The sequence below is a fragment of the Amblyomma maculatum genome, chromosome 1 (genome assembly GCF_055883805.1).
Source record: "Amblyomma maculatum isolate TAMU_Amacu chromosome 1, ASM5588380v1, whole genome shotgun sequence".
Taxonomy (NCBI): Eukaryota; Metazoa; Arthropoda; class Arachnida; order Ixodida; family Ixodidae; genus Amblyomma; species Amblyomma maculatum.
In genome coordinates this window covers 207,871,463-207,896,746 of record NC_139344.1, presented here as the reverse complement: position 1 = coordinate 207,896,746, position 25,284 = coordinate 207,871,463, and positions in this window count along the sequence as shown.

The following is a 25,284-nucleotide window of genomic DNA, read 5'->3' as shown; positions in this document are numbered from 1 at the left end:
GCTTCTTTTACCGTGATGTAACTGAACTGAAGAATTCCTGACCTTCTGAATTTATTCATTTATAAATAATTTATTTATTTATAAGGACCTTAAAAATTACAGACCAATCAGCTTACTGTCTGTTACGTATAAGGTATTTACTAAGGTAACCGCTAATAGAATCAGGACAACCTTAGACTGCAATCAAGTAAAGGATCAAACAGGTTTTCGGAAACGGTACTCTACTATCGATCATATCCATACCATCAATCAGGTAATAGAAAAATACTCGGAATATAATCATCCTTTATACATAGCATTCATTGATTACGAAAAAGCATTTGACTCAGTTGAAACATCGGCGGTGATGCAGGCATTGCGAAATCAAGGGGTAGACGAGCCATACGTGAAAGTGCTGGAAGATATATATAGTGGCTGCACAGCAACCATAGTTCTGCATAAAGAAAGTAACAAAATTCCCATAAAGAAAGGTGTTAGGCAAGGAGACACAATCTCCCCAGTACTATTCACAGCTTGCTTAGAGGAGGTATTCAGAGACTTGGAATGGGAGCAGTAAGGGTAGATGGAGAATACCTCAGTAATCTGCGATTTGCTGATGACATTGCCTTGCTAAGCAACTCGGGGGATGAACTGCAAATAATGATTGATGACCTAGACAGGAAAAGTAGAAAGGTAGGCTTGAAAATCAATATGCAGAAGACTAAGGTAATGTTCAACAGCCTCGGTAAGGAACAGCAGTTTACATTAGGTAGCAAAGTACTGGAAGTAGTAGGCGATTATGTCTACTTAGGACAGGTAGTAACCGTAGATCCGGACCGTGAAAAGGAAATAACAAGAAGAATAAGATTGGAATGGAGCGCATTTGGCAAGCACTCGCAGATTATGACTAGCAGCGTACCGGTATCGATCAAGAGGAAAGTATACAACAGTTGCATCTTACCTGTACTCACCTATGGGGCTGAAACGTGGAGGCTAACCAAGAGAGTTCTACTTAAGTTGAGGACAACCCAGAGGGCTATGGAACGAAAAATGGTAGGGGTAACATTAAGAGATAGGAAGCATGCAGAGTGGGTCAGAGAAATAACTCAAGTTACCGACATTCTAGTGGAAATTAAGAAGAAGAAATGGGCATGGGCAGGACATGTAGTGCGAAGAGAGGATAACCGATGGTCGCGTAGCTAGGGTAACAAACTGGATTCCAAGAGAAGGAAAGCGTAGCAGGGGGCGGCAGAAAGTTAGGTGGGTGGATGAGGTTAAGAAGTTCGCGGGGGTCAAGTGGATGCAGCTAGCACAGAACCGGGTTAAGTGGAGAAATATTGAAGAGGCCTTCGCCCTGCAGTGGGTATAGTCATGCTGATGATGATGATGATGATGAATTTATTTATCCATTTATTTATTTATTTAAGATGGGTTTGCAAGGCACTGGGACCAAAGGAGCAGTGACGACAGCGGTCCGTTGTCAGGTCCAGCCCCGACAACACACGAAGCGATAGAAATGCCGCTCACTAGAACATTCAGAAGTTCTTTAGTCTTCACAAGAATGTTCTTCTTCATTGTTACAATTCATTTATCTATTTTACCGCCAGGGCCAAAGGCAGAGAGGATTGGATTAATTATGACAAAGAACAATGAATACAGTACAGTGCAAAATAGTTATAACAAACAACACAAAATCAACGTCCTTCAGAATAAACAATGCCAGCTATAGTGCGTTATGACAGCATTTGTTATCTTCAATGGCTGCAATATGGGGTAAAGGTGGTTCCATTCGACAAATGTCCGGGGAAGGTATGACCGAAAAAAGCTTTGGTGTGACATTTATATCCAACGAATCCAACCTTGTGACGGTGATCAATGGGATGGAAAATGAATTCTGGGGGTGATATGAAATCGTCGTGTAGCGTAACGTACGTGATGATATAACTTGTGAAATAGTGTTAGGCGACAAATTTTACTGCGAGATTGTAACGATGGGAGTGGAAGATTAGATTTCATGGCTGTGACGCTTGCAGTACGGCTGTAATTTGAGCGAATGAAGCGAACAGAATTATTTTGTACAAGTTCCAAGGAATATGCAAGGTTTTATCCATATCCCATTTCCCATATCGATATCCCATATCGATGCTGCGTATTCTAGTTTAGAACGTATTAGTGTTTTATCGAGTAAATTTTTTGGGGAATGAGAGAGCGTCAGGGAATTTGCGAAGTAAATACCCTAACATGCGGTTAGCTTTATTAATCCCGTAGTGAATGTAACCAAACCAGGTTTAATTTTGAATGAAATGAATTATACTCATATGCTTTCACACTATTAAGAGGAATACCATTAGGTTGATATGAAGGAAGAAGGAGGGAGGTACGGAAAACACGCATAAGTTTACATTCGTTATTGTTTAATTTCATATTACATGTAGTGCAACAATTTGAAACCAAATTAAGATCAGGCAGGAGAAGGTCAGTGTCATTGTCGTTACTTATTTCCAGAAAAAATAAGCAATCGTCAGCAAAAAGGTGGCTGTTGTAAAATATGGTAGAGGGATGATCGTTGATATAAATTAAATATATGAGTGAATGATTCAATCCATCGGGAGACATTAGAATCAAGGTTTAAGATGGCTTAATTTATGAAGCAGCAATATATGGCACACTTTGTGAAATGCTGTTGAAAAACTGCGCAAGATGAGTTGTCAAGTACTCGGTGTAACTTATCAGTATGCAAGTAAATGAGTTTCACATGAGTATGTTTGACGAAACCCGTATTGGGAAGGCATGAAGAGTGAATTCTCATTGGAAAAGGCAGCGATGTTCTTGAAAGTGATATGTCCTAGTAATTTGCGTTATGAGCAAGTGAGCGAAATGGGGCGAGAACTTTGAGTGGAGTGCTTACCACCGGACTTGGCCAGTGGAACCACTTTCCCAATTTTCCAGTCTTTAGGAAGGCTTGAGTTGCCCCGCGACAGGTGAAAAAGTTTTGCTGGCATAACTAAGCTATAAGCAGAAGTATTCTTCAGGAACTTAGTGCTGATCGCACCAAATCCAGGTGCAAAATCATTCTTGAAAGGTTGGACTATGTTAGCAACGCCAGGTGGATCAACGATGATAGGAGGCATGGATCAGGAATCTATGGTGCAGTATGTCAGGAAGATTAATACTTGAAATTGAGGAAAAGCTTTCAACGAATGTGTCATTCAGCACGGAAGCACAAAGATCACGTTGAATAAATTTAACGGTGGCATCGTGAAGTGTAATTACAGGGTCAATCGCGGGATGTATAATGCGATAGAATTTTTTAACACTTGTTTTCAATATAGTTGGTAACGTGCAAGACAAAAAGTTATTCTTTGCAAGTTTAACCGCATTGACATCTGCGTTGGAAGCGCACTTTATATACCTCACCCATCACGCGTTAAATGGTGAAAGCTTGGCATGGCGGCATCAACGTTTCAGGTAATCTCCGGATATGAGTGTTCGCCATGGTGCCTGCAGATTAGAGGTGACGGTGCGTTTAGGCATATACTTATCAGCTAGTTCGTGAACCTTCGTTTTGAATGATATCCAGTTTTTCTCTACAGAGCAGTAGTGGAAACTTTCCAAGAAATTAATTAACGAACCGTGTGCACAGCGGCAAAGTTGGCGCGTTTGTAATCTAGAATTATTTAAAATTTTATTTACTTTTGGATGTGGTATATAACGCAGAAATTGAGCAGGACGTGATTACTGATACCTGGAAGGTATCTCAGTCGCTAACTCTGGATTAGATGCTAGAATTAAATCAAGAGTGTTCGAAGTGTTAGGTATCGTCCTGATGGCTTTTGTTACGAAATGAGTCAGTGAAAATATTGAGCTCGCGACGAAAGGCGGCTGAGCTGTCCATAAAATAGTTGGAAAATTGAGGTCCCCAAGCATAAAAAGTGGTGACGAGGGAAATCTTATGCGTACAAGATTTATAGCATAATGAAGTTCGTTAGTGAAGATAGGATGTGAATAATGAAGATGTGAATGTAAAAAAAAAAAAAGCGTTGGTCATCTATTTCAATTTTTTACCTATTTTCAACGCGGGCCTAGCTCAGTGTCTAAATAGTTGTACGAATAATTTGAAAATAAAAATTAGCATTTCAGGGTTTTCTAGAAAGGTATGTCCCTCTCAAGTAGGACAGATCACAGACGCGTCTTAGAAATAAATTTATGTGTGCTACACATGGGCTGAGCAAAGTGCGCGTCATTCCACATTGCCTATTATGGCGTGCGTGCTTAAATGCTTCGGAAGACATATTGAAATGGGCCAGAGAATCTCTTCTATTGTTGTTTCGCGTATAAAGCTAGGAAGACTGCTCTTCTTTAAGCAAATTATTGGTTTGGTTTGTGGGGTTTAACGTCCAAGCGAATTATTGCTTGAATGCTTTTCGAATTTATCCATCAAACTCAACTTTTGCTTCTGTTTATTTGTTTTCTTTTCAACAGCAAGACCAGGTGGTAAGTATAAGTCTTCATTGCCTTCTTGTACGCTCACTGAAGCGGTACTTGCGTATATAGTAAAGAAACGAGTAAGATGTAGAGCACGTTGTTCTGGTTATCTTCGCCGTATATATTGGTTCACCACATGCGGAGTGTATACAGGAGCGCTTGCTGTTATTAGGACGTCGCGCGCTCCGGGGAAACTTTTTAAGACAAGCAGTGAAAAAACACCTACTCGTGTTCGTAACGTCATGAGATTGACATACCGATGGGCAGAATCTCCGTCCTGCCTGTGTGTTGTCTGGTCTCAACCGAACGCGAGCAGCCGAAGGGAGGCTCTCCGCATTGGTAGCCATGCACTGTGAGAAGGACAGTTAAATGATGACGGGCGGTGAGTTGAGAAAGGGAGGTTTCACAGGAAAAGAAAAAAAAAAAAAAGAGGCAAAAATGGCCAAGGAGAGCAAAGCAAGGAAAAAAGAATCTGTCTAACGAGTAAAATAAAATGGTGAATAATTATATTTAATTAGTCTAGTTTTCTACTTCGGGTAAAATTCCACGACAATACCGCACACACAGTGTTGGAACCTTCTTTCACAATGCATGAAAAAAAACAAAAAAAAACGCGCTAATATTTTTTGTCTCTATGTTTCCGCTCACCTTGTACAGTTTTAAGAGCTGGAATAAATGATTGGTTAAAAGAAAACCATACACCAATCTCGTAGCAGCGACAGAATGGTCATTCTTTAATTACACCCTGTAAATGCGCGTACTTATAGCTGCCACACGATGCTTTTTACCAGCACAAGATAGTTTAGCGGTGAAAAAAAAAAAAAAAGACTGTTGCTGGTAGAGTGTTGCGATGAGCGAAATAATGGGGTTAGAGCAGACAGCGAGAAATAGAAGCTGTAGCGGATGGCTCTGGAATAATTTAAATCACCTGGGTTCTTTTAATGTGTGCCGAGATCGCATGGCACACGCGAGTTGTAGCATTTGGCTTCGATCGAAACGCAGCCGCTTCAGCCAAAATTCGATCCCGTGGCTTCGTGCTGGGAAATATCCTATATCAGAGCGCTGAGATAAGTTTGCTGAGATTATTCATTGGTCAATTAAATAAACGCGTCTATTGAAACCGATTGGGCGCTGTTACAATTTAGGAAACAGCAGCGGAAGATTGAATTTAATGGCGTATGGCTGACCAAAAAAACTGTTAATGAAACCGTCCAGCATGCAATTAATAAATAATTATCGGAATCGGACTCACGTCGAAGAAACGCAGTCATAGTCCAGACAGACTTTTGGTTGTAGACAATGCAGAGCTACATCGAAAAAGGTCTGCAAACATAATGACACGCAAATGTTAATTGCCTCCAAATTCTGTGAAATCAGAAAAGACAAAAATATTTGGGCAAGAGCCGAAAAAGAACGCAATAATAACGAAAATATGTCCTTAGTATTCGACAAGTTATTAACGAACAATCGTGTCTGCGATTGGGACGATCGGAAGAATAAGGACAAAGTGCATATCGAGAAAAGCGATACAGAGCTGCAGTTCACCGGTGACTCGAAGAAAAGCGCAATAAAAGACTCGATCATTATTAATCTAAATGGCAGAAGCGTGATTAGGAAAGTAGAATTTCTCTAGAACTCGAGAGCTTTCCGGTCGAAAGCAAAATGTATACAGCTGTTATTATTGAAACATGACTCTTGCAAGGTATCTACAATCATAGGCGCTCCGTCCCGTTACCTTTCATGTGTCCGTGTGTGTTTTCACGCCTTGATCTTACTATGAACTGTGACCAACTAGCCCAACAAAACGTTCTTTCAAATTTTGAAATTGTTCCACCAAAATACGAAGCTCCTAAAGGACCGTGCTTCGCGTTGTGGTGGCATATGGCTCTAATGGCACGAATGTTTTTTTCACGCTTCGTCATGAAAGCTGCATTTTGCTAAGTCACTCTCGACAATAGTAGCGTCATCACTGCTAGTTTTTACAGAAGAGTTCCTTCTGGCGATTAATGCATATCTGCAGTCAAAGGTTTCCAACAGCGATATCATCATTGCTCTATATAATTACTCATGAGTGACTTCTATACCCACTAAGCATCGATTGGATTACTATGTATAACCTCTCACTGATTTCAGACGTTGTAATTGTTTTGGTAATAAATTTTATCATCAGGCATAATGAAAAGAGAGTGGGGAGGAGAATAAAGCTAGAAGAAGGAGTGTAAACAGGTCTCCCTTAAATATTCGCATAAGTTGCCGATAAACTGATTGTTTCGCCCGCACCGGTACGTGCAGGATATAAAAAGAGGCATTATGCTTGGCATGCAGGCGCAACAGTTTGATATGCGATATAAAGATCCAGGGACAAAAAGAAATGATCCTAACTCGGTGGTGTTCATAAATAAAGCGCAACAAAATTTGCCTGCCGTTAGCTCGTCCAGTCAGATGAACACAAATCGATAATTTGTTGATGTGACTGGCCCACACCACGCAAACGACAACACAACCTAATTGCTCAGGGTTCGAAATGGCTAGCAGGAAGGAAGAAGAGCGCATTGCAAGTGGAATTATATGCGAGTCGTACGCAAGAGGAATGTTTGCAATTCTTCAAGAACGTTTTATCGTCAGTAAGGGAGTGAAACGGCATTATTAGCACAGCAGTGTGACAAGCCCCAGTACAATTAGCGCGAACGTGAAACTAAATCCCATAAATAACAAGTCGATTTTAACTCTACGACAATGCAAATAAACTTGCTCCAACACAACCGTGCGGTGAAAATCTTTTCGGCGATTTTCTCTAGCGCCCGAAGTCTAGCTAAATGCGGATGCTGTGCAGGCGCGGCCGCGGCGATACCGCGGCCCCGCAGTCCACAAGGAAGCGCCCGCGCGGCGGCGCGCTCTTCGGCAGAAAATGGCCGCGGCCGGGAGCAGCTGAAAATTCTGGTCTATAGGGGTAACGTGTATTCAAGGGTCTGGCAGGATGACTCTGATGTCACCCCCCCATATGGAATAATTAAGAGGCCCGAATCGGCATCTCCTGCCAAACGTAGCATCAGGCTACCCTACGTCCATTCAGTGGACGGCCACGTCAGCTGTGATTTTTCGCTCACAACGCCGACAACGAAGCCGGATTTTTGAGGCCTTTGACGCTGTCGCGTTTAAAAATACCTTCATTGAGCTGGCCGAGTTTTTTCTCTCAGCGTTAATGCAATTGCTCTGGTAGAAAGCAGAGGTTGGACGCGTGTTCAGTCCACTGGACAATATCAAATGTAAACAGATAACCTAATGTGAATATAGATGACGAATCCCATCTTAACTATTTGAGCCGGGCTCCGAAGGCAGAGTAAATGCTGAACTGCGAACAAACCGAAACTATCGGCACTCTACGAATGTGTATACGTTAATGGCATGAGGGCTGTGACAGCGGACAGTCGTCTGCAGAGTACTCGGCAAACCAAGATGGAGATGACGTCTTTTTGCGAGTGACAGTGCTGCAGAGAACAGTTTGTAGCCGGAAAAGATAGACATACTTTTGCAACTTTAATTTAAACCTACAGAATAAGATTGGGATGGAGCGCATTTGGCAAGCACTCGCAGATTATGACTAGCAGCTTACCGGTATCGCTCAAGAGGAAAGTATACAACGGTTGCATCTTACCTGTACTCACCTATGGGGCTGAAACGTGGAGGCTAACCAAGAGAGTTCTACTTAAGTTGAGGACAACCCAGAGGGCTATGGAACGAAAAATGTTAGGGATAACATTAAGAGATAGGAAGCGTTCAGAGTGGGTCAGAGAAATAACTCAAGTTACTGACATTCTAGTGGAAATTAAGAAGAAATGGGCATGGGCAGGACATGTAGTGCGAAGAGAGGATAACCGATGGTCGCTTAGGGTAACAAACTGGATTCCAAGGGAAGGAAAGCGGGCGGCAGAAAATTAGGTGGGCGGATGAGGTTAAGAAGTTCGCAGGGGTGAAGTGGATGCAGCTAGCACAGAACCGGGTTAATTGGAGAAATATGGGAGAGGCCTTCGCCCTGCAGTGGGTATAGTACGGCTGATGAAGATGATGATGATGACAGAAGGGAGGCCGGCACAATATTCCTCAGAATAAAAGTATTCGTAGTCCGAAGTTTATAGTCAAAAGAGAAAAAAAAAAGTGCTTTCCATTATATCTAAAAAAAATGTTATGTCGTTCGTAGGTCAAATAACAAAATTAAACACTCAAAAATTAGGCTTTCGATGCACATTTTGAATTTAGCGGGTTTTAGCGGATTTCGGAGCTTCCTAATGCGAGAATTTTATTTTTGAATTGGGAATATTGGACTTCCTCGCTGTGTGGCGTCTATTTGTTGGTTGCAGTCCTCCTTTAACGTCATGTTTCCCTCTATATAAAAACGTTTCTGCATCAGGAGACGTCTCCAGTCCACACGTGAAGGTACCAAACCTGTAGCCTAAATAGCTTTCGGAAGGCCTGTCTTACAATATATGAACAAAGTTTGATACCCACAGTCAGGGCTAAAATCACAAAGCTACAGAAAGTCGAGCACTAGGCGTTACGAATCGTTCGTAACTGATGAAGACACGTCGATCCCCGACTATTCTTGCCGCTTCATCCAGCCTTGCCATCAAGAGCAAATTCTCAACTAAATTTTTCGCTCCAAATTCTGTACAAATAGTACAAATGTAGACCACAAAAAAAAGAAAAAAGCACTTTACTACTACCGGCCGCAGCTTAAGCACCCTCCCCGCCTTCATTAGCCAAGTAGATGTGTGACAACGGTCCGTCAAAGCGTGTCTGTAAATGGAATTCTCTGGATCATAACACCACTAGCACTGAATCGCCATCAACCTTGACGTCACAGATCGAGTATTAGATGGATGCAATGCAGCTATGTAATAGCCACGCTTAATAGCTGTTTACAACGAAAACTGTCATTTTGATGTGTACAACCTGTTTACTGTACACTGTCAACTGAAGCCTGACACTGCCGATAGGGTTGGCTTTGTATTTATTTTCGTTTTTTTTTTTTTTTTTTTCTCGTGCCCATCCGTATTTCCTGTCTATACTCGAAGTCCTTTAGGTAATTCATGACACCCGTGAAGAGTCGGCTGCTGAGTTGTTTTCACAAATTGTATTATTAGTCCCTGTTGCGGTCGTGCAAACAGACTTACAGCATTGTAAAAAAAAAAAAATAGTAAGCAAATGGAGAAAATAGTGTCACAAATGTGATACCACCAGGCTAAAAGTTCTGGGAAGAATTTTATACCTCTCATAACTTGCATAGTATCAAGGACGAAGTGTGGACACCAGTGGATAAACGTATGAAGGCGGATTCTGAATGGGCAACTAGCCAGCTCTCCCTCTCCATTGCTGCCTTCATCACGCGCGCTGATGTCGTCTAAATCGTACGGCGCACGTTAGTGCCATACTCAGCTTTCGCACTATCTCCCCCAAAATAACTGTGCAAGGTTATGGCGAGACAGCTCTCCATGAAATTTCCCCGTCCGTCATTACTCGACTTTCCTAATCATAGTTATTAAGGGGTTCTGTGTTAGAAAACATTTTTAACTTATATTAAAGCCGCCATAAGGCTAGTTATAACTTGGTAAAACGATTCTGTAAGCAACTGATGTCTAATAAGACTCCTTGGTCGTTTATAACGTGGTCCTTTATAACGGACGGCATGCAAGTTGAACGTCAATCTGCTACACGCAAATCGTTCCGAGCAGGACGGAAAATGCTCTGGGGACCTGTGATTGCATATATATCTCGACTAATGGCACCACGGTGTTCTTTTTTTTTCTGTGCGTCTTCAGCTTCATCAACCATGGCGCTAGAACAAGTCAGCAATGAGTCAGAAAGCAGTGAACAACCGATGGCCAGAAGTAAGTAGGGATATCCGGTAAGCGACGCAATTGTACATGCAAAACATCTTGTATAATCCTCGCTTTCACAAATAAACACTTTTTTTTTCTTGCATTTAATTTGCAGTATAAAATTTGGTTAACGTCGGGAAGCTACGTTAATCAAATTTATACTGCGAATCGGCTATGAATGGGCTATGCATATAGCATGGGCTATGAGGACCACTTCAGTGGAGATAACCAGATTAGATCACCCGTGGTACAAGTTCTTTACCTTGACTTGGCATCCAGTAACGGCTTTGAGGGGAGGCGAAGAATGACGGCTGTCACCCAAACACTTGCTGGACCAGTCCAAATGTGGCGCACATCAAAAGCATCTAGGCAGGCCGAATCCCGCCTCCCTGCACCACCCCACAAAAATTTCCTAGCGCTGTTCCTGCAGCCATCGCATGGATACGTTTCTCTCGAAAAACGGCTGACGGGATGTAACGCTCTGCCATGGGGTCAACAGCTGAATATACCATTCATATCCACTAAGGTGTCACAGCTGGTTTCATTTCATTTGGTGGTTGCTGAAATAAAACAAGGAAGGCAAGTATGGCATTCATGAAATCACTCAAAAATTCATGGCGGTTCCACTAGGTTAAGCTTGGATATGCGTAACGGAAGCTACCAAATGAATTCTTCACAAACTTCCAACTCGAAAGTTCTCATTGCCGATGCATGGCTGCAAACTTCATGGTGCGATCTTCGATTCGGCGCGTCTTCTTGGCATCTTCCGAAAAGTCTTCCTCCATTTGACTGGCTTCCTCTCCTCCCTCTTCTTTCTCTTCCATCCTTCTCCTCTTGCAGTCTTCTGATCTTTGCTCCATTTGACCAGGCTTCTTCTTCTTCTACTTCCTCTTCTCTTCTTCTCCTTCCTGGTGTGGCTCAGAGCAACTAGTTGCCATGGTTACGGCCCATGCGCAGTAGTGATTAGCGACGTTGACCCGACCAACGTTACTACATTACCAACCAAATTACCCAACATCGTCTCATGACTCAGCAGAAAAGCTTTACTGCAAAATAGTTTTGCTGCACTCAGTGGATGATTCTGGCAAACATCACGACAACATTGAGAATGTGGTGTATTACCGCGTATCTAAAAAACAACCGCGTAACTGTGCCAAATCACTCAGAAAAAAGGTATTACTGCGATATTTTCCTCGGCGTGCTATAAAACAATATTCATCATTTGATACCGGTGCTGATAGGGTTGAAAAAAGTGTTTAATTAATGGAATGTGAACCGTGTCAAGTCGAAATGTCTCATATTTGAGCAATATTTATTCATTCCAGTACTCATCTTTCTGCTCTCAAAGCACTGACATATTTGATACCTGTGATTGTACGGTTCAAAATGAGGGAAACTATCGCGGATGTCACACCATATCACGCTACATGACCTCGTAACTCAGCAAAGCTATATTACTGAAACATTCGCCTCATTACTCTCAAAAACCTGAATCATTTGGAACACATGACTATAGGGTGCCAAAAGCTAAAAATATCACGTATCACGTTACACTGTCACGTGAATCATCAAAATCTCTTTACAACCTTATTCATCTTAATATGCTCAGAAAGCCCGATCATTTGATACCCATGATTATAAGGTTACAGAAAAAGCAAATTATCGCGCATGTCCGGAGAAATCATGTTACTCTGTCATGTAACTCAGAAAATCGTTTTACTGCAATATTCGCCTTAATAAGCTCGAGAAGCCCTTTCATTTGATACCCGTGATGGTATACTGTTGAAAAAGGGGCGCATTATCGCGCATGTCACACCAAATCACGTTACACTGTCACATGACTCACCAAAATCGCTTGACAACATTATTCATATTAATACCCTCAGAAAGCTCCATTATTTGATACGCATGATTATAGGGTTGATGAAATAGATTTAATGGTCTTGGCTGTCCAGGAACTGTTGGAGTGCGACCATATTAAAATCAGTGGCGGCAGGATTAAATGTTTTGGCGCTATGATTAAATAGTCTGGTGTTTGGATTAAATTGAGCGGGAAATACTGTAGAGCCGACCTTCGTCGCTGACTAACCTAGTGCAGATTTCGCTACAAAGTTAGCTCTTATAGAGTCCACAATTTTTAATATTGCAACATCAAAACTCATATGATATCTGCGCGCGTGAACGCAGACCTGTTACGTTACACACGCCGCCGTTGCCAGAAGTATCCGTCTAGCGTGAGATTATTTATTGCCCGCTTGTCTTCGCTTAGGAATGAAGAGGTTGTGATGAGCTGGTGTGTGAACTTCCGAGCGAGTGTGCTATACATGCTCCGCATTTTGTCAGCAGCGCACTTCGTATACAGTTGCATGGCGCCATTGGTCAATTGTACAACGGAGAAAGAAAGCGACATTCGCATGTCTTGGGCGATGTTGAACGTGTGCACGCTTTAATATTGGAAGGTTGTCGCATACACTGAGTCTTGCGCAAAGGAAGACGCAGGCGAAGCTTGGAGCCACAAACACGATAGAACGGGTTTTGGTCTTGTTGGCTTCATTTGAACTTCCAACACTATATTATGAAGAAAGGAAAAAGGGAATGATATTGCGATATACTGTAGCTGGCTTCTGCTTATAGTCATGTTCACGATTGGATTACTGAGCGCTACTTTTCTAGGGGAAGTTACACGCGTTTCATTTACTGTTTATTGTGCGTTGCGAAAAAAAGTGGCTCAGAAGACATCTCGCATCTCTGACCGTGTAATCTTTGATAATCTAATCTAATTTACGCTACATCTTGTACATCACAGCCCGGCGCGGCCAGCAGAACGCTATTAGCTCAGGCTCACTTTTGATTTTTAGCGTCGGGTTCGCGATTTTTGTTTTCTTCTCCTTCCTGTCGCAGCCGATGTCGAGCAAACGTACGACATCACATTCGCCGAAGCGAGCATGGACCCGAGAGACTACACGGACGACTACTTTGGTAAAGCATACGACCGTTCTGTGACGCAAACAACAAAAACAAATGAAAACCTCAGTACGCATTTTAAAAGCCTCCGGTCATCAAAAATCGCCGCATCCCACAATTTACTGCCCCACTGATTACGATATCAACATGTCGAAGGAGGAGGTCTGGTTAGCATGTCGAAAATAGAAGGCAAACCAAACATAGTAGTGTGTTTTCTATGTTTCTTTTTTTTTTTTTCAGGTCTAAACACAACCCTGGCACCTCCACCAATAAGACCTGAAAACATGTCCTTCCCATCGATGTTTTCCTGGCTTCGACGTAGGCAATAATTCAATTACATTGCCTTTCTCATACTGAGGTGCTTTTTGGCTGGTCACTTTTCGTCCCAACATAATTCGATCATGTTGCTTAAAGGGGTTATGATTTTGAAATGTAAACTGCTTATTGCAGCTTATTCCTGATGTGCCAAGCAACTAAACCCCAAAGTTTCAACTGCATCGGAGCTGCGGATATTTTGAAAACTTGTAATTTCGTTTCTTCGTCAACTGCTTACTGATCTGGCAACCGGCGCAGCCGTTGACGACATAGGCTGACGCCGCGTCGTCTGCTGCACATTCTGCGCGCGCAGCGTCAACCGCGGTTAAGCGAAGCCAATGCCGCTGAAACAGCCTTCAGGGGTTACCGCAAACTGAGCTTTTCGCCGATTTCTGTTGGCACATTTAGCCTAGGGAATGTCAGCATCTGTGGGCGGGATTCAGGTGCACGTCGGCGCCCGAGTACGAAAGGCGCCCGAGTTGACCCGCCATAACAGCTTACACATTGTACATTGAAATACGTCTCAAAAGCTACACATAAAAAGCGCGATGTAGTAGTTACGTCCGACGGCGCCTTTGTACAATCTTTGGGTGCCGCTCGGCAGCGCAGCAGCGTAGTGTATAGGGCGCGGCGCACTACATCGAGGCACCCAATACCTTAGCAGCATCGTTTACGGTGCTCGTTTTCAGGCCCAAACCTGGCCCTACCGCATCATGAAAGTAGACGATAAGCTCATGAGGCTTCTGGATGCCGCAAGCTTACAGCAACGGCGCCGTCCGCGAGCGCGAGGGACGACGGCGCTCTGGCTGCCTGCATGTTTCTGCCTAATCGTTGTTATAGGCCTAAATTACTTCGCGTCGAAGCCACAGCGGAAGGCACTTCCTAATAAATCAGTGAGGCGTTTGTTATTTGGCCACTCGATCATGACACTTCTCTACTCTTAACCCCAGTGTTTTGTAGTAAAGGAAATTATTTTCGGTGACGCCTTGGCAGCGGGCTAGCGTACAAGAACACGGGCTTATAAAAGTGGTCTATAGACCGTTTTAGAGACCTTTTATAGACACTATAGCCAACCTTTAGATTCTAACTTTTGTCTATAGACAATCTATATCTCATCTATAGACAGAAGTCTAAAGCACCCGGCATGATGATAGTGATCAATTACGCACTTCATGCTTTTTAATTAACACGATGAAGCATTGGCTTTTCATTCAGGGCAATTTGACACCTTTCAATCAACTGTTTTGAAGTTTTCCTTTTTCAATTATTTGAAATAATTGATCAATTACAAATTCTGAATTTTTTTAATTCGTATAATCGAGAATCGGCTTTTCAGTTTGAGCATTTTGACACATCTGAACCTCATTTTTTGTTCTTCTATTTCTTTTTCAAAATATATATTGTTACATATAACTTTGCGTCTTTTTGTATTACCGCACATGTGTTACATATATTTTTTGCCATACATTCCGCTCCTTTCTGTATGCCTCCACGGGCCCCGAAGGTATTCAAAAAAATAAACAAATAGCTTGTCATTGCCTGTACCACTCACCAATCATCAGTCACTAGAACCACAAATTACTGATGCAATTTTTTCGCGCTGGCCCCGTACAACACCAACTACAACGGCGGCTGTTTTTGCGATGGACAGAACGAGCTATATAAGCTACCCTTTATTAACCCCCAAAATATATTTTCTTCGATATACGTCTGTACTACCTTTAACTTGCCCGTTTCCGTTCGCGTGTAAGCTAGCTGCGATCACTAGAATCTTGACATGAATATTGTACCCCTAAATACATGACGCTTCTATATGACAGTACACCATACTCATCAGTTGGGGAGAGGCAATGGGCATGCGAAAAGTGGTCAGGTTTCGATTTTGATTTTACTAAAAATAAAGCGTTTATAATCTCAGTTATCCATGTACGCATTAAAAGAAATTTATCACTCTTTTCTAGGATACGATAATAGACTTCAGTTGACGAAATGTGTGAATGGTAGAGAAACGTGTTTGAAATCTGTTTTTATTTTCGCGGTTTATGGCGACCCAGCAGACACAGCGGGAATTCATTCGAGCAGCAGGCGATTATGTGCCCATTTCTAACGGCCGGCCGGTGCATGATGAGGCGTGCGTCGCATGGTGCTTCGCGTCGGTTACGTCGGTGTCTTCTTCGTGGATAATGTTTCAAACGGATTCAACGTTCACCGCCCACTCACGCTAAGTTTTTATCAAGATATTTTACTTATATGGCCTCCTACATGATTTTGAGCAGAGCAGCAGTTTCAATGCGAGCAACTGCTATCACCGTTTGTAAGCGGTATCATGGAGCCCGTTGTGCTCTCGGCTCAGCCTGGCGCGCTTATGTCCATGCTGCTGTGTTTCCTCTTATGCAGGGCAAACGTAATCGATTATATTAACCGTCTAAACAAGGCAATGCTCACAAATCGTGCACCGGCTTTTTTTTTTCTTTTTACTGCGCACCGGCCAAACAATTCGCTGGGCGCAGGAAAGACAGCTCAAAAACTTTTGAATGTAGCGTCGGGTCAGCTCAATTTATTGAAACCCGTGGCAATCAACATGTTCCTTCTGCGCGAGATTTATTGCATATGTATTTAAAAATTTTGTGATCACTTCAGGGGCAATGAATTACTGCATTATTACTGTGACACATGCAGCATTTTCCTTGCGTGACACTTGCACTTGGTGGTGCGCGTGATGGACAAAGACGTTTGACGAAAGGTGTTTGTGGTATTAGAGCATGCAACACGCGACAATTGTCGCAATCACAGATATGTGGTGGTGAGGGAAAGCTTCGTGCGGTATTCCTGAAGTTTAATACTCCAGCGAAGAACGCGACTGTTCGCATATTTTACTTCTTTCATGAACTTCAAAGGCTGGTGGTCCGTTTGAACGAGAAATCTTCTCCCGTGAAGGAAGACTTGAAATTTCTCGATTCTCCAAACGAGTGCTAGAGCTTCTTTGTTGTCGAACGTGAAGTTTCTTGTATCTTCTGTAGGTTCTTGGTGAGGGCTTAGGAAGCTCAATTTCGCCAGCGTCGGTGTCTTCTGTCGAAATTACTGCACCGACTGCTGCCACGATGGTGTCTTCTTTCCTTTGCTGGTATTTCTTTAGCATGTTGATGTGGAATATGTTTGTGGCATGGCCCAAATTCACTTCATAGTCGACATCGCCCCTGCGGCTGGTGACTGAAAAAGGACCCTTCCAATGCAAGAGCAGCTTATTGTGCTCTGTGGGAAGAAGAATAAGAACCTTCTCTCCCGGTTTAAGCAAGCGTTTGTGGCTCTTGATGTCGTAGTAGCGGCTGTAGCGCTCCAGCTCTTCGTGGGCAAGTTTACAGGTATTCTCCAGTCTGTCCCGTAGAGCAAGCACATACCCGTACGTAGTTCGCAACTCGTCAGGGATGGTTGCATTAGTCCAAAGCTCTTTAAGTACAGCCAGAGGTCCACGCACATTTCGCCCATATAAGAGTTCGAATAAGGATAAGCCGAGGCTTCTTGGGGTACTTCCCTGTATGCGAACAGGAGTGGAGCCAGGTAGCGATCCCAATCGGTCGGTCTCTCTTTACACATACGCTTCAGCATTTGTTTAAACGTGCCGTTAAACCGTTCGACTAGGCCGTTCGCTGCCGGGTGGTAGGGAGAAGTATGCAACTGTTTTACTGCCAACAGACGGCCAACCGCCTTCATTACCTCGGACGTAAAATAGTTCCCCTGTAACTGAGGACCTCTCTGGGCACTCCTACACGGGAAAACATTTCGACAAGAGCTTCGGCTACCCTTTCGGTCTCGATGCTAGGAAGTGCGACTGCATCAGGGTACCGAGTGGCGTAGTCCACCATGGTCGGGATGTACCGATTACCTTGAGCGGACTTCGGGTTGAGTGGGTCAACGATCTCGATCGCCACCCTCTGAAACGGGGTCTCAATGACGGGCACTCAAACTAGAGGCGCTCGTGTGGTGTGACCCTTCGGAGTTATGCATTGGCACAGATCGCAAGAGGCAAGGAACCGCTTAGCGTCAGCCAGCATTGCGGGCCAGAAGTATTCTGTCTGCAGCTTCAGTAGGGTTTTCTTCGCGCCTTGGTGGCCTCCCATCAACCCATCATGTGCCAGCTTGAGAATAGCTGATCTGTACTTTTGGGGCACAACAACTTGAGTGTACTCCCCGCCCGACTCGGCGACGTATTTCCTTTGAAGGATGCCGTTAGCAATGAAAAACTGGTGGCTACCCTTGCCCTTGTTCGCTTGCGGCGGGCACATGCTATCGAAGCACGTGCGTAGGGTCGCGTCATTCCCTTGTTCTTGAATTAACTCTTCGCGGCATACACTAGGGAGGCCTTGCAGGACTTTAAGCTTTTTCAGCGTTTTATCCTTGCGCGCCTGCGCTCTAGTCACTACCGGGCAAGCTTCAGTGGCATCTGAATTTGGTGCAGTGCTCTCGGTGTCAGGCGCTAACTCTTCAACTTTTACTTCAGTGGACTTCGTAGTCTCGCTTTCTGTTGTTTTGTGCCAGTTTGGATCGGGGTCGTCTGCTGGCCTAACACGTACTTCCACATTTCCCAGCACTAAATCGTACAAGGGATTCTCCATGCACGTAGCGACAAGTCGTCCCTTTAAGTACGGGGTGTCGACATCGACCCAAGCTTCTGGGAGCATTAGGACTAAGCGGTCAAGTAAGTAAACTGGAGACTTATCGGTGATATCTTCCTTCCGTACTAAGTTCTTCCTTACTACAACCGTGTTACAGTCTGTGTCTCTCAGGACTCGGACTGTCCGGCCCCCAATCATGCCGGCTACGACAGTTAAGCATTCCTTGACTGCGCATTCTTTACTGGTGAAACCAGCGTTGATGACGGGGATCTTCCCTCCGCCCTTAAGTTTAAGGTATCCGTTCTCAACGCATACTAAAGCGGACTCCCGATTTTCTTCTCTGTGTTTTGAGGCCCCATTTGCCCAGCATCTCCAGCTTGGATTACCTGGCTTGCCGCATTTGTGGCATTTCTTGGGCGGTCCCGATCCGTCGGAGGGGACGACCCGGCAATTTTAGCGGCGGTGTCCCGTGCGTGAACAAATAAAACATTTCTTTTCATCGCTGCTCTTCGCATCCGATGATTGAAACAAATTTTCCTTTCTATCGGTAGTCTTGGGGACGGAGTTTTCTACCTTATTCTCCGGGGTGCTTCGCTTTCCGATGTTTGACCAGCCATGGGCCTCCACATACTTTTCTGCCCTTGCTACTGTTTTCGAGAAGGATGTGTCCTTCTTTTCTTTCAAAAACATTTGTAGCGGAGTGGCACAGTTATAAAGGAACTGTTCCTTTAGAATCAGGTCAAAGAGATCTGCGTACTCTTTCTTTATGTCCAACAGCTCTATCCATCTGTCTATGAAGTTGTGTAGACGCGTCACGAACTGTGAACATGTTTCCTCGTTCCGGGGACTAGCAGACTAAAATTTTTCTATGAACCTTTCCTCTGTCATACGGAAGGGAATCATTAGTGCCTGCCGGAGCTCGTTGTAGTACAAGCACTCGGATGCAGACATGCGACTAAAAACGCTGAGCGCTTCGCCACTTAAACATAGACTAAGAGCTGTAGCCCACTGGTCGCGAGGCCAATTCTGACTCTCAGTGACACACTCGAAACGCATGAGGTAAGCGTCAAGGTCGTGCCTGTCCTGATTAAAAACCGGTATCAGTTTGTGTGGGCTTATGCGTTCGGGCCGAACAATTAATTTGACTCCCACCCTCCCGTTTCTGACCTTGTCTCTCCAGTGCTATTAGCGTGATCAATTGCCGGATTATTCGGTAGGTCTCGTTGGAGCATCAGTAACTCCTTTTCTTTCTCCATCTCCGCTAACCGGAGTTGGGCTTTCTGCGACTCTAGTTTCTTTTATTTCTCCATCTCCGCCATCCGTAAATCAGACTCCTCTTTCCGCCGCGCACGCTCCTCATTGCGTTCTTGACGAGCTCGCTCCTAATCTACCCATTTGAGCAACTCTTGACCCCCAAAGCCAAAAGTTCGGCCATACTCAAGTCGTTCGAACTCTGCATCAGCCATCTTAGGGGTGAAGCGTTATGCAGTGCTAGGACACAACACTAAAAAGAAAATTGCGCCTGCCTCTCTCTCCCGCCGACACTTGGTTTACCAGTCCTTTTCGCGGAAGCCAATTATGTCACAAACTCCAGCCTTTACGGTCATAAGAGGCGCGGGGTCCCCTTTACGGTTACCCGCCGTCCCTCTATGAGGTCTGAGAACACATTTAAAAGTTAGGCCGGTCAACCCGTGAAGTACGTGTGTCGGTGTGTGATTGAAGAATAAGTTCAAATAGGTCACGTTCTTTTACAAATAATTGAATGTTTATAAATAGTAGTCTGAATGACACTGAATAATAATAAAGTACAATAAAAAAAAAACGCCACAAGATATTCATAAAATACTAGTTAAACGACCAGAGGAAAACTCCAATGAACAAAACGCTGCGATAAAAAGAAGACTATAAAGATAACAAAGCAAGTATTCTAGGTATAATAAGTATGGGCAAATGTCACATAGAAAACACAGCTTAAAATATTGCTAAGTCAGGTAAAGGTCAACAAAAGCTAAAATAATGTTCGATTGAACAACAGTCTCTGACGAAATGGAATTCTCACGGCTTTCTTGTTTGTTGAGGCGTCGAAGGCTGGGTTGTTCGGTAGCGGCGGCCGTACAGATTAGGAGACGATTCGTCGATCGCGGGCCCGGTTAAACAAAAGACGATTTCCCTGAGCGGCCGCGGAGAGGCCCGGAAGACTGAATCTTCCCAGAGCGCACTGGCGCGGGCGTGCTCCTGTATGCGTTTTTATACTCCTGGCTGTCTATGCAGCACCCGCGTCAAGGACGTGCGGTCACTGCCCCATCGGCGTGTTGAATATTGGTCAGAGGAGCGGCGGGGTCCCGCGAGTTTTGCTCTATATCTGAGGCAGAAGCTCCCAACTTCCGCTGTATAATAGGTGAGGCAGCTTGTGACACAAATAATATATACTGCCGCCAAAGATCAAATTGTGAATATAAATGGTAAAGCAGGTCACAAACATTTCTGCCCAGAAAACGTCAAGCAAAATTACCAACTATAGGTACTGAAATCAGTGGAAACAAAAATATACTGCAAAAATGGTGGAGCTGCACAGATTCAGATAATCCCCAATGTGTGACAGAGGCACATTATGATCTCGATAATGTGTCCATCTTAGCGCGAGTACCCACTGTGCCGAACAACCCGTCAAAAACGGTCACCGGTTAAAAGAAAGAAAATGTCGCCACCCAGACTGACGTTCTATCGTCCTCAGCTTCCGCGTTAGACAAGTCTCGCTCTCTCTCTCTCTCTCTCTCCCCCTCTCATTTTTTTCCAACGAGGCTGGCTTGCCTGCTAGAAATATCTACATGCGCGCTTCATTATCTTGTAGCACACACTGTACAAGACTGGCACAAACACGAAAAGGAAAAGGCAAAACACTCACCAAAGTGCAGACGCTCAGTGCGCGCCTGCTTTTCGCCTTGAATCCAAAACGCCTGCGACTGTTGAACTTCTTAAACACATCCTCTTGACGCAGAAGGTGCCGCCCAACCGCGCAGTCCTCCAAAGAGTTCAATGCGTACGTTTCTCACTTCAGTTCGCGCTCCTATTTGAACAAAATGATCTTCGTGATAATCACCAGAGAAGAACCTACATACGGTGCTTAGCTCACAGTGCAAGATGCGACCACGGTGGCGGGAAAAGGCCAACTGAACTGGCCCACCGCCGAACTCAGCGTACCCGCGTCGGCGTGCAAAGAAAACGGGTCGCAGAAAGACAGTTCACTTCAGTGAAAAGGGGAAGCCGCCGCTGCGAGCGCCGCGCGAGTCCGGCCATGCTGAAGCCAAGGTCGTCTCCGTGACGAGAAACCACGGAGAAGGCCGAGCCCCCTCCCCCTTTTTTTTTTCCCCAGTCGACAGGAAGCGACCCTCGACCCCTCCCGACATGCTGGTACTGTCCGCGGGGCACGGGGAAGTGGGGTAGGGACAGGAGCAAGGCGGCGACCGAATGCGAGTTTGAAAAGAAGAGTCACCGAAAGAAGGCGCGCGCAATCCTGTTTGTTTTTTTTTTTTTTCATACAGGAATGCTTTTCCTATTCTTGTTAACTTATATGCGGTATCAATCCATGATTATTAGAACCCCTCAATGCCTAAAGTGACTTAATTTTAGCATGGTGTCCACTTCAAGAAAGGAAAGAAAATAAATTAACCGTAAAACTCTCCAAAGACACACAGAACGGTGGAGGATTCCAGTGCAGACTGCCCCTCATTTTGCGACAATAAGCTATGGGCAAAAACGCCTAGGCTTGTACAGAATGCTAGACTATGAAGCATATAGTGAACTTTGCAACTGGCTTAAGACCGCTCTGTCCTGCCCTACATAGTAGGTTCAGTCTAGGATCCTGTTAGTATGATGACTCACTGAACGTCTTTTATGATAAATATAAAATATGTCCTACCACTAAAGTTACCTTCTGCGACATACAGAAGCTGATCTATTACGGATTTTGATTGGCATTCAGTGATGTATTTGCATTATTAGTGGAGCCTTTGCCATCATGACGTTTTTAGGGCATATTTTCACTGTATTGTTGCGAAGCTTGAGCTAAGTGTGCACCGTTCATGATAAAAACTGTCCATGCCCTTTTATATAACATGAACGCGCACGCAATTGCATGCGGCGCTTGTATTTCCCTTTACAGAATCTGGCCAATAGTTGATTACAAGTGAGATCAGAAAAGCATAACGAAATTGCTGCGTCATGTTCTTACCATTGATGCCTGAAATCACTTAAATGCATGGGTCAGCATGAACAGTATACGCTAATTCTTCGTGAACGTTGAAAACTTACAACAAAAGCATATAGAAACAATAGAACAGAAATCCTATTGGATAGAACACAATGAAAATTCTGTTGGCCCTGTAAAGATTGCACTCAGCTGGGATTGGATGTCTATAGAAAATCAGTAGATTCAAAAGGAGGTCAACAGTCTGACAATAGAGTTTCAAAACCCATTTTGGTAAGGGTTCCTCAATGATCTCAAGGCATTCCGAAAGCTCGTCATCCTCAGCTGCCAACGCGAGAATAGCCTTTAGCACTTCTGGTTTTCTGAGTTTGACAAATTCAGACCCAACTCCTTCGCAAGCTCCAGCAATTTCGCTTTGCGCAATGATTTCAAATCCATATTGATGGCTGTTCCGAGTGCTGCCTTCTCTACTGCCCACTATTGCCTTGCTGTGAATTAACCCAGAAACAACGACAGCACAATTACCAGTTCTGTTTTCTACCTAACAAAAGCCTGGCAAAACTCAGCAGAGAAAGTCCCGCACTCACCAAACCTTGCAGCCAAGAATCCAGCGCAGTCGTTCCGCTGCAGGCAACCAGACATCACACAGAGCTCGTTGCACTGCTCCCGGCTTTCCGCTGAGCTGCTTGTTGCACGGGTCACGCCTAGGACATCTCAGCTCTGCGTCCAGTTGTTTCACCACGGTCAGGCCTGGCTCATATCTCACCGACCACGGCTTGGTCGTCCCACCGCTGATCACCAGTTATAAGTGGCTTGCGCCTGGGTCATTTCACCGCTGCCATCAGTTGTTACACGTAGGTCGCGGTCCCATCGGTAGCGTTGGCTTGGCGGCTCCGTGGCTCGGCAGACGGCATCAACGGTCCCGACAAAGACAAGGCGTCGACCAACAAAATAAATGTTTAATTCAACATCACGTAGGAACGGACAGAGAAGCAGGCCCGGAGAGAAAACAGACACGCTCACAAAGCTGGTGTCTGGTATCGTCTCTAAGACGTCTCTCTAGTCTCGTAAGAAGTCTCTCTCAAGTGTCTCCCGCAGCGTTGTTGTTGTGGCTGCAGGAAGAAGGAAAAGAAAATGCACGGGCCTGCTACTGGCTTTGTTGCTGAGCCACCTCCGCTGCCTCCTGCTTACAGAAGAGAAGAAAGAGAAAGAAGAGGGAGAGAAAGACGCGCGCGCCACAACCGTCGTCCACCACCTTAGCGATGACGGGTGCAATGAAGGCCTACAATAGATAATAATTCGGTGGCAGGCTAGCCCCCGCCGCAAGCGACGGTGACCTATCTGTCCCAGGCCCATCAGGGCCAGGATCAGCCATGGAATCAGCCGCTGTTTTTTATACGCTCGTCAGTTCAGAGGGAAAGGGAGAGAATTCATGTTCGAGCAAGCTGTGATATGACTCAGTCTCGGTGTCGCGAAAATCTCCTCCACCTCCTGCAGACGGGCGACGCTATTTCCCTCGAGCGCCGTTCTCGGCCAGCGTTTGCACTCACACGCACGCACACCCATTACGGCTCGTGTGAATTCGACATGCCGGATCACGCCCGCGGGAGGAAGCATTGGGCGACCGATTGCATGGCGCTAGAAATGGCCGAAATGCTCGCTGCTTTGACCGACGCTACGCTGCGGCCGCGTCGACTGTCGCACATGTCGATGGCGAATCCTAACAAGCTGCGTACAACAGCGATGTGTACTTGACTTTTTCTGATTACTGCTCGCATACACTTACAGGCTGCATAGGCTTCGGCAACCGTGCTGATTTGTACATAAGGGCGTGTTGCGTGTATTACAATGTAGCATCTGTGTTCGTAATGGCAACTAAAGCGCAAAAAAAGACGAGCACGCTGAAGGAAGAGGCTGCACAGCACAAGCGCTTTTGCTGTGTGGTCCCTTCCTCAGTGTGCTTGCATTTTTTTTTTCGCTCTTTAGTTTCCATTAGGAACATTTACCAACATGTCCAACTTTTTGCCTTCCTTTAGCATCTGTGTGATTGAAATTTAATGCGCACTCAATGTGTGGAGAACTTATTTTTGCAGCATGCCAGGTATATTTTGCGCGGTTTTTGTCTGAATAGGTATCGTTTACCTAGTTTCACGCAGAGCTTTTTTGAGGGTGAATATTTGAAGGTGGGTACAAAATCAATTGTATTAGTGGTCCCCTGTTAGCGTTCCTGTGTCGGAGCTTTGCATTTGCGCTCATCAGGAGTGGATCCGTGGTAAATAAAAACCGGCACAGGACCTGACACTTACGGGGGTCTCGGTTCTGGCAGTCTTGAAGCCATAGGTAGCGTAAGGTTCTAGCACAGCTTTCGCCCTCGCTCTTGATCACTTTCTACGTGACGCTGGCGGTAATAAAGGACGTTCCACGTCCGCCACTATGGTTAAGGGTGGCGCTGGTGAACACTCTCAAGGTTCGTATACAGACAACTTAAATACCCAAGCAAGTATCAAGGGGGACAGCGGCCGATGTAGCTCAGTTGGAAGAGCACCGGACGCTATATTCGGAGGTCGTGGGTTCGGTTCCCACCATCGGCACGTTGTTCTTTCTTCTACTTTCTGTTTAATTATCTTTCCCCTAAACACATTACACTACTAATTTCTGCGATTATCCAAGTAAACATTAAAAAAAAAAGACATAAAGTACCATCCCCAACGCTTTCCTTGCCCTCGACTGTTGGCTCCTTTCCTTCATGTATTATAACGAGCACCCTCATTTCCCCTTAATTGATCTGCTTGTTCATACTTGCAGAGTTGATAATATACAGAGATTAGTTTTGGGAGTAGGTATA